The sequence below is a fragment of the Erinaceus europaeus genome, chromosome 15 (assembly GCF_950295315.1).
Source record: "Erinaceus europaeus chromosome 15, mEriEur2.1, whole genome shotgun sequence".
In the NCBI taxonomy this organism is placed as follows: domain Eukaryota; kingdom Metazoa; phylum Chordata; class Mammalia; order Eulipotyphla; family Erinaceidae; genus Erinaceus; species Erinaceus europaeus.
In genome coordinates this window covers 58,933,016-58,941,062 of record NC_080176.1, presented here as the reverse complement: position 1 = coordinate 58,941,062, position 8,047 = coordinate 58,933,016, and the positions used below count along the sequence as shown (strand labels likewise).

General features: G+C 39.7%; 1 non-coding gene across 1 annotated transcript; it reads right to left on the bottom strand.

The window, feature by feature from the left end:
- Positions 1 to 860: 860 nt before the first annotated feature.
- Positions 861 to 994, bottom strand: LOC132533252 (small nucleolar RNA SNORA70). The gene has a single exon (XR_009545149.1). It is a non-coding gene; the product is annotated as a small nucleolar RNA SNORA70 (small nucleolar RNA).
- Positions 995 to 8,047: the final 7,053 nt, after the last annotated feature.

Genomic DNA, 8,047 nt, shown 5'->3' with positions numbered 1-8,047 from the left:
AAAGAAAGAAAGAACTTGCTGTTAAGACCCTAAGCTCCTCTGACAATCTTCTTATGAACAAGGATCATTTTACAATGTTGCCACTTCAAATCTTGTGACCAGCTTTTGTAAGTAAAATTTATTGTAGTCGAGGATGTAGTTTAGTAGCAGAGCAATTTTTTTTTCATGTAGGAGACTCTTGGTTCAAACCCTAGCAACATCTTCAGCAGAATACAGAATAATTTAAAAATAAACACTTTTTGTTGTAACACACTTAAGTCCATTTGTTGACAATGTCTGTGGGTGTTCTTTGCACTACAATGGTGGAACCATTGTATTGTGAAACAGTAGTTGCGTGGCTAGCAAAGTTTATCCGGACCTTGACAGAACAAGCATGCATCTCTTGACATCTTCTGGAATTCAGTTGTTTTAGAATTCTCTACTATATCATCTTGCTATTATAAACAATAAATTAACATATTTTAGGTGGGATGTTGCTTTATTGTAATTGATTGATGGGGCATCTCTGAGGCTCTTGGGAGTACAGAACCCCATCACTTGTCTAGGGGATATATTTCACTCCATGGCCATCTGGGATGAGGTGCTTTTCAGACACCATATCTCCAAATTTATCTGCACTAAACTTGGTGAAGCCCCACTTCTTGGAGAAGTGGATCTTTTGGCATCCAAGGAACTTGAACTTAGCCTTGCATAGGGCCTTTATCCCATGCTTCTTATTCTGAAGCTTGGTGAAGATGGATATGATGACCTGGACCTGGCCATTGTGCCCTGGGGCTACCCAAAGGCACTTGCATCCCTGTTTTGGAGCCTAAGATTAGGGACAGCAGGGGGTCAGGCATGGAGTGGATACTGACTAGGTAGGGTTTCCCCAGTGTCCCTTAGGGCAGATTGTACAAATAATGGGCTGCAGACACCATCCAGGAGGCTGCTGTTTGCAGCCACTTCATACCAGGCACCACCAGGCGGGCAGCTCAGTCAGCTTAATTGGCTGCAGAAATAATCAACTTTTAAAATGCTATTTAAATGTTTACTTAAATGCTAGGTACTACTCTAGCCAGGTAGAAGGGAATTTAACAAGTAGGACAGAAGAAAAATTCTTCCTTAGTAGACTTTATATCTTAGAATGCAAAAGAGAAAAGAGAAAAAAAAGTGAGCAAGATACACAAATCTTTAAATGTTTATAATATTATTAAAATTAAATTATGAATGAGTGGAGTCAGTGCATGTGGGTGATCTAGTGAGTTGCCTTGCTGAAGAGTTGCTTCACAGGACTGGGTGGTGTGGCTCTGGGTCGAGTGTACATGTTACAATGGTAAAGACCCTAAGTTCAAGGACCTGCAGGGGAAAAATCTTCATAAGTGGTGAAGCAAGTCTGCAGGTGTCTTTTTCTCTCTCTTCCACTCTATTTCCCCATCCCCTATCAATTTCTCTCTTTCTCCATCCAACAAATAAATTTAAGAAAAATGCTTCATGAATTAAGTGAGATACAGGAAGGATTTGCTATTTTTAGAGCAAAGTTTAGGGTATTCTTTATAAAATAGAAACTGCAGAGTCTAAAGATAGGGATGAGCTTGGAATGTTCAAGGAATTGAAAAAAACATACAGGGCAAGCCACAAAGAGGTGGCATGATGTTAAATCAGACATGTTAGTTTAGTCAGCATACACTGGAAGTTGTCTCTAGAAAGAAATTTGGGCCTGCATCAAACATTTTTCTTAACAACAACAACAAACTCATTTTAACTTAAATTTATGGAAACTAACAATATATTGGCATTGTTTGCTATTCCAGTATAGGGAACTATTAACTTTAGATTTCCTACTACATAGATTTTAACACCCAGCTCAAATAACACCTATTATAGAAAATATTGAATAAGTTTTCATTGAGTATCTAATATGTGCCAACTACTGATCCAGTTTCTACATGAGGAACTATTTACAGAGATAAATAATTCATCCATTCTGCATGCTTAAAAAGTCAGTAACTAAAGGAGTAGCATCCATTATTAATCATAATGCAGTACTGTAATTATCCTGAAAGGGGTCGAAGTGTGACACTGAAGCTGAGCTCCTCTATGGACTTTTGACCCACTTTCCATTGTCTCAGTTAACTTGCCCAGTAATTCTGTGAACTAAATAAAAAGAAAGAGGAGTTATATTTATTTCATAAATGCAAACAGTGAAATATGTAGACTATTAAGTTTATTTGGGATAATGTAGTAGTACTTACTAGAGTAGAAAATTAAGCCCTGTTTCGTTTGAAATAAAAGTCAACCTGTACTTCCCCTGACATACAACAGACAAAATGAGCCCAGTATCCCTCAGTAAGCAAGAAAAAAATGGGAAGCAATGAAGGCACAACTCGGCTGTACACAACTCTCCATTAAAAACCTCATTGATCAGACTGAACATTGTTACGATTCCTGACATTTTAATCAAAAGTTTACCTTGGTTAAGGCGATTTTATTAAGAAACAACACAGATTAATTGGGTAAAGAGGCTCATAGGGGGCATGTTTCAAATCATTATGAGAACAATCTGTTTTCAAACACTATCCGACCTTCTGGTTTCCAGATTCCGTATGAGCAACTTGGAAGAAACTGCTCAGTCTTAACCACTTTTTATAGATAAACAGACTAAAAGATCAGCCGCTTTTCTCAGATCATGGGAGAGATCAGATCTTAAGGCAAATTGTCATCACCAAGACTGGAAAGGCAGACAGGAGAATCGAGAAAGTCAAGGTTTCTTGAAGTAAAGATTCAGGACAAGAAACCAGCTCTGTGAAGAAAACCCTCAACTGTAATGGTACTTGTTAAAGTTCACTGCATAAGACTCTGAAAGTTAAAAAGTCCAGGAGAAGCAAATTAGTGAAGACTTCGCTCATTACTGGGATATGGACCTTTTGAGACTAGAGCAGATTCCCACTGTAAACATTCTAGGAAATTCCCTGATGAACCTGAGCAGGGGGAGGGCCAGATCATTTATTAAAATATATCAGAGCACTCCCCCGCCTTTTTTTTTTTTTTGCCTCCACGGTTATTGCTGGGGCTTGGTGCCTGCACTTCTTCTTCTTCTTCTTCTTCTTCTTCTTCTTCTTCTTCTTCTTCTTCTTCTTCTTCTTCTTCTTCTTCTTCTTCTTCTTCTTCTTCCTCTTCTTCTTCTTCTCCTTCTTCTTCTTCTTCTTCTTCTTCTTCTTCTTCTTCTTCTTCTTCTTCTTCTTCTTCTTCTTCTTCTTCTTCTTCTTCTTCTTCTTCTAGCGTTTGCCCTTCTTCCGTAGCCAGTCAACAGCGTCAGGTTGAAAGCTGTCAGGAGCTGCTTGTTGCTGGCTTTGAAAGTGACTGGGATCCATGTGGATTCAGTAGGCTAGGAAGGATCATCAGTTTCCCCAATGAATGGGTACTCACGGGATGCACCACTAGAAGGTCGATCCAATGCATACAAATCCACTGCTCCTGGAGGCCATTTTTCCTATTTTATTGCCCTTGTTATTTTTATTGTTGCCATTGCCAATGTTATTGTTGTTGGATAGGACAGAGAGGGGGAGAAACAGACACCTGCAAACCTGCTTCACTGCCCATGAAGCAACTCCTCTGCAGGCAGGGAGCCAGGGGCTCAAGAGCACTCCCCCCCTTTTTTTAAAATTTTTTTGCCTCCAGGGTTATTGGTAGGGCTCAGTGCCTGCACTCAAATCCACTGCTCCTGGAAGCTGGTTTTCCCTTTTGATGCCCTTGTTGTTTATCATTGTTAGTATTATTGTTGTTGTTATTGCTGCCAGATAGGACAGAGAGAAATGGAGAAAGGAGGGGAAGACAAAGATGGGGAGAGAAAGAGAGACACCTGTAGACCTGCTTCACTGCCTGTGAAGTGACTCCTCTGCAGGTGGGGAGCCCGGGGCTCAAACCAGGATCCTTAAGCTGGTCCTTGAGCTTAGCACCATGTGCACTTAATCTTCTGTGCTACCACCTGACCCCCGAGCACTCCCTTTTAAAGGAAACTTCTCTAAGAAGAAACTAGTTAAGGAGAGCTTAACTGACAGATGGGAAGGGATATAGCATACTCATCATGTAAGGGATTGGGGGCTGACATGTTAGGAGACATCACTGAGAAACTTTCACTAACTCCACAGCCCTAGGGCACAGATAAACAAGAGAAGTGCCCCTTCTCATTGTGTTAATAAAAACCCACTTAATACATTTATAGGGCATATCATGTCCAATCAATCAAACAAAAAGAGTCGTGAATAGCATGCATTCATTTAAAATGATGCATTTATAGATAAATGATCAGTGATTATTGCATTAGTACAATATTTTATAGATTTAAAAAGGAAAAACTCTTTGGATATTATTTAATTAAATCCTCTTACCCAGAAACCTAGGAAACTGATACTCAAGTTAAAATGAAACTAAATATAATTGAACAATTCATTGAAACTCTTGCTGCTTCTTGTTGTTTTTATTTTCTTAATTTAATAGCCACTAAAGTTATTGCTGGACTTTGGTGTCTATACAATGAATCCACCATTCCTGGGGACTGTTTTTCCTTTTTAATTTTTTTCTTTTATTTTATTTTGATAGGACAGAGAGGACTTGAGAGGGAGGTGGAAAACAGAGAGAGACAGAGAAACACATGAAGACCTGCTTCACCTTCAGTGAAGCTTCTCCCCTGCAGGTGGAGAACAGGGGCTCAGCATGATAATGTGTGCTATCAACTGGGTCTACCACTGCCCATCTTAATTTCAATGAATTGTTGCTTCTTTAGAATCTTGGAAACAAGATGACAGCCAGGCTTAGTGGCTGTATGAATATCATTTGTCTAGGTGTTATGCCATATTTGTAGATAACCAGAACACCAGATAGATCTATCTCCAGGAAATGCAGCTAGGAGAGAAATCACCCTAGGACACCGATGATGCCAACTGACTTCATGCCATCTCTAAATGAACCTAAAATCAGTAACAGAAGGCTTTCTCAAGTGAAGTCAGAAGTGACAAGATTGCCCAGAAGGCAATTGGTCAAAGTTTAAAAGAATAAACAGCAAGATTAACAAGACCCCCTTTTTTTTTTTGCCAGTGTCACAGTTCTTTAATTTACATGACCTGCATTTTTTTTTTCCAGAGCCCTGCTCAGCTTTGGCTTATTTATGGTGGTGCTGGGGATTGAACTTGGGACCTTTGGTGCCTCAGGCATGAAAGGCTTTTTGCATATCCATTATGCTACTCCCCAAACCCTCTTTTCATTCTTGAGCCCTTAGATGACACACTTTTTTCACAGACATTTGGCTCACTTGCTTCCATGTTACTGAGTGTCCTATGCATATGAGGATTACCACACATGAGTGAAATATCCTGGGGGAAATGATTTCCCATTCAGTCTGTCATTTTTTTTCAAACTTTAGCCACTGCTATTTGTTTATTTGATCAATTTGTATTCACTTCCTTTATTCCTCTTTACCCATTTTTGTGGTGGGATAGCTTAGGTGGCTGGGGTAATTTCATCAAAGGGTCACCTGGATTGCACTTCCTGCATTTGGGGTCACCAGGTGGATAACCAGTGATGGTCTCCATTCCACCAAGGCTTCCACAGAAGGAAAAGAAGCTTCTGTCTGTTCCTGTCCCCATAGGAACTGTGCTTATGTGTCACATTTGACATCTGGAAGCAAAGACAAAATATTTTCTGGGAAGAAATTCAGACTTCATCAATTTCTATTTTTGTCCCCAAATCAGCAGTTTCTGTGTTTAATTAAGAAGAAAATAAAGACACTGCACAAATGAGTTAAGATGGAGCTGACATATCCCGGTATTATATTAAGAAGCACTCTTGAAACCTTGCTCCAAAATGACAAAACTGCTTCTAGAATGAGAAATGAAACAAGCTGACTAATTCCTCATTTGGAGATATGAATTATTAATTGGCAGTGCATTAAAGTCAGACTGAATCCAGTCAAATATCAGTTCTCCATGACTTTAAAATAGTGGTCCAAATCACAAAGCCATGCTGACTTGTATCCATGCACTTTTGCATGCTCCCAGACAATTATTCTATGCACACATTTTCAGGAATATATGGACATATGAAAAATCTTTTATTTGGAGTCAGGTGTCCTGCATACCTTTCCAGGTCATTCTAGGGATTTTGGTGATGGGTTTTAACGTGTGACTGATCTTTTCTCATTCTTAACACTTTATTTTAATAGGTTTTAGACTAGATAAGTCCTCCAATTTATTAAACTATATTATTCTATGCTAGAGAGGCCAGGATAGAACCTTGAAATGGAAATATCTTCCTCTTCCTTCCTTGAAATATTGATTCTTCATAAGAAATCTTCTCTCAGCAACCAATAGCACAGCTATATAGAAGATACTGGGTACTGTACAGCAAACCCTAACAAAAGGACTTTTCAAAGTTAACCCAATTACCAAATAATGTGATGATAACATTAACTATCCATTGTCTTTTGGAACCCTAAGACAGCAGGAACCTCACATCTCCACTATAGAGCCTCTACTTCCCCCAGTCCTGGAACCCTTGGATAGGGCCCACTTTCCCATATGCCTCTCCCAATCCATATCAAATAATATTGCATCTGCCGATCACAACCTAACCAACACAACGATTGCCACCTCAACATGCTTCACTTCAGACTGTGTCCAGAGACTTCGTGTGGAATGACAACCCTTCAGCTTCATTACTTGGGTGAGACCTTTCCTTTCATAGTATACTCTAATTCCATCTCAGGTGGTTCACTTTCTAACAAAGTCCCAAAACCTAGATATACACCAGTTTACAGAACTGTGAGAGAGAGCATATGTTCACATGTATGCGTAAACTACTGCAAAATATATACCTGAAAGCAGAAGTACACTAGAGTTTGCAGTGAGTACCCCCCTAACACTTGCTCTCCACTATTCCAAGCTTTGGGTCCATGATTACTCAACCATTTGTTTGGCTTCGTATGTTAACTCTCTTTTCAGTCACCAGGTTCCAGATGTTATCAGGATGCCTGCCGGCCAGGCTTCCCTGGACTAAAGACCCCACCAATGTGTCCTGGAGCTCTGCTTCCCCAGAGACCCACCCTACTAGGGAAAGAGAGAGGCAGACTGGGAGTATGGACAGACCAGTCAACACCCATGTTCAGCGGGGAAACAATTACAGAAGCCAGTCCTTCTACCTTCTGCAACCCACAATGACCCTGAGTCCATGCTCCCAGAGAGATAGAGAATGGGAAAGCTATCAGGGGAGGGGGTGGGTTATGGAGATTGGGTGGTGGGAATTGTGTGGAGTTGTACCTCTCCTACCCTATGGTTTTGTTAATTTATCCTTTCTTAAATAAAAAAAGAAAAGAAAAAAAGAAATCTTCTCTCCAGCTCTTATTCCCTCCTTCTGCTACCCAAGCTCAACCCCTTTCTGAAAAGTTACTGGCTTGATAAATGAAAAAAATTAAGCAAAGCCATTTATCCTGAAAATATCCAGCTGGTGTGAGAGTTTAGCCTACAGTACATACTAATTAAATAGAAACATTTGAGATTAAAAAAAACTTAATCTACTAATTAAATGGCAAGTACTCCCCACAAAGTGTCCCTTTGGCTTACTGTGCATTTCAAGAATTAATTAACAATACAGTCAGGCTACAGTTGTGAAATGCCAATGTGGATGTGATTTGAAGACGCAGATTCTGTGGTGGTAGAGGTGGCGATGGTATAAAATGGGAACTACAATCTAATGAAGCTGTCTGGTCTTTCAATTTGTCTGGATACAAATAAAACGAGTTTGTGGAGTCTTGCAAACCCTGTGCACCATTCATTGCTACATTTAATGGTGCATTGCCTAGCCCCTGACACAGGCATGTGTCTTGATTAGATTTTTTTAATTGTTTTCTAGAAATGAGGAACATAAAGTCAGTTTGGATTTTGATGATGTCCATATGTTAAACACTTGTGAGCTGGAAGATAATAATGCCTCTTGGGTGTGGAACCAGCTCCTCTGTTAATACTGAGTTCAAAGTAGATTAATGCCCTGAAGTAATGAGAAGAAATACAGAAATATT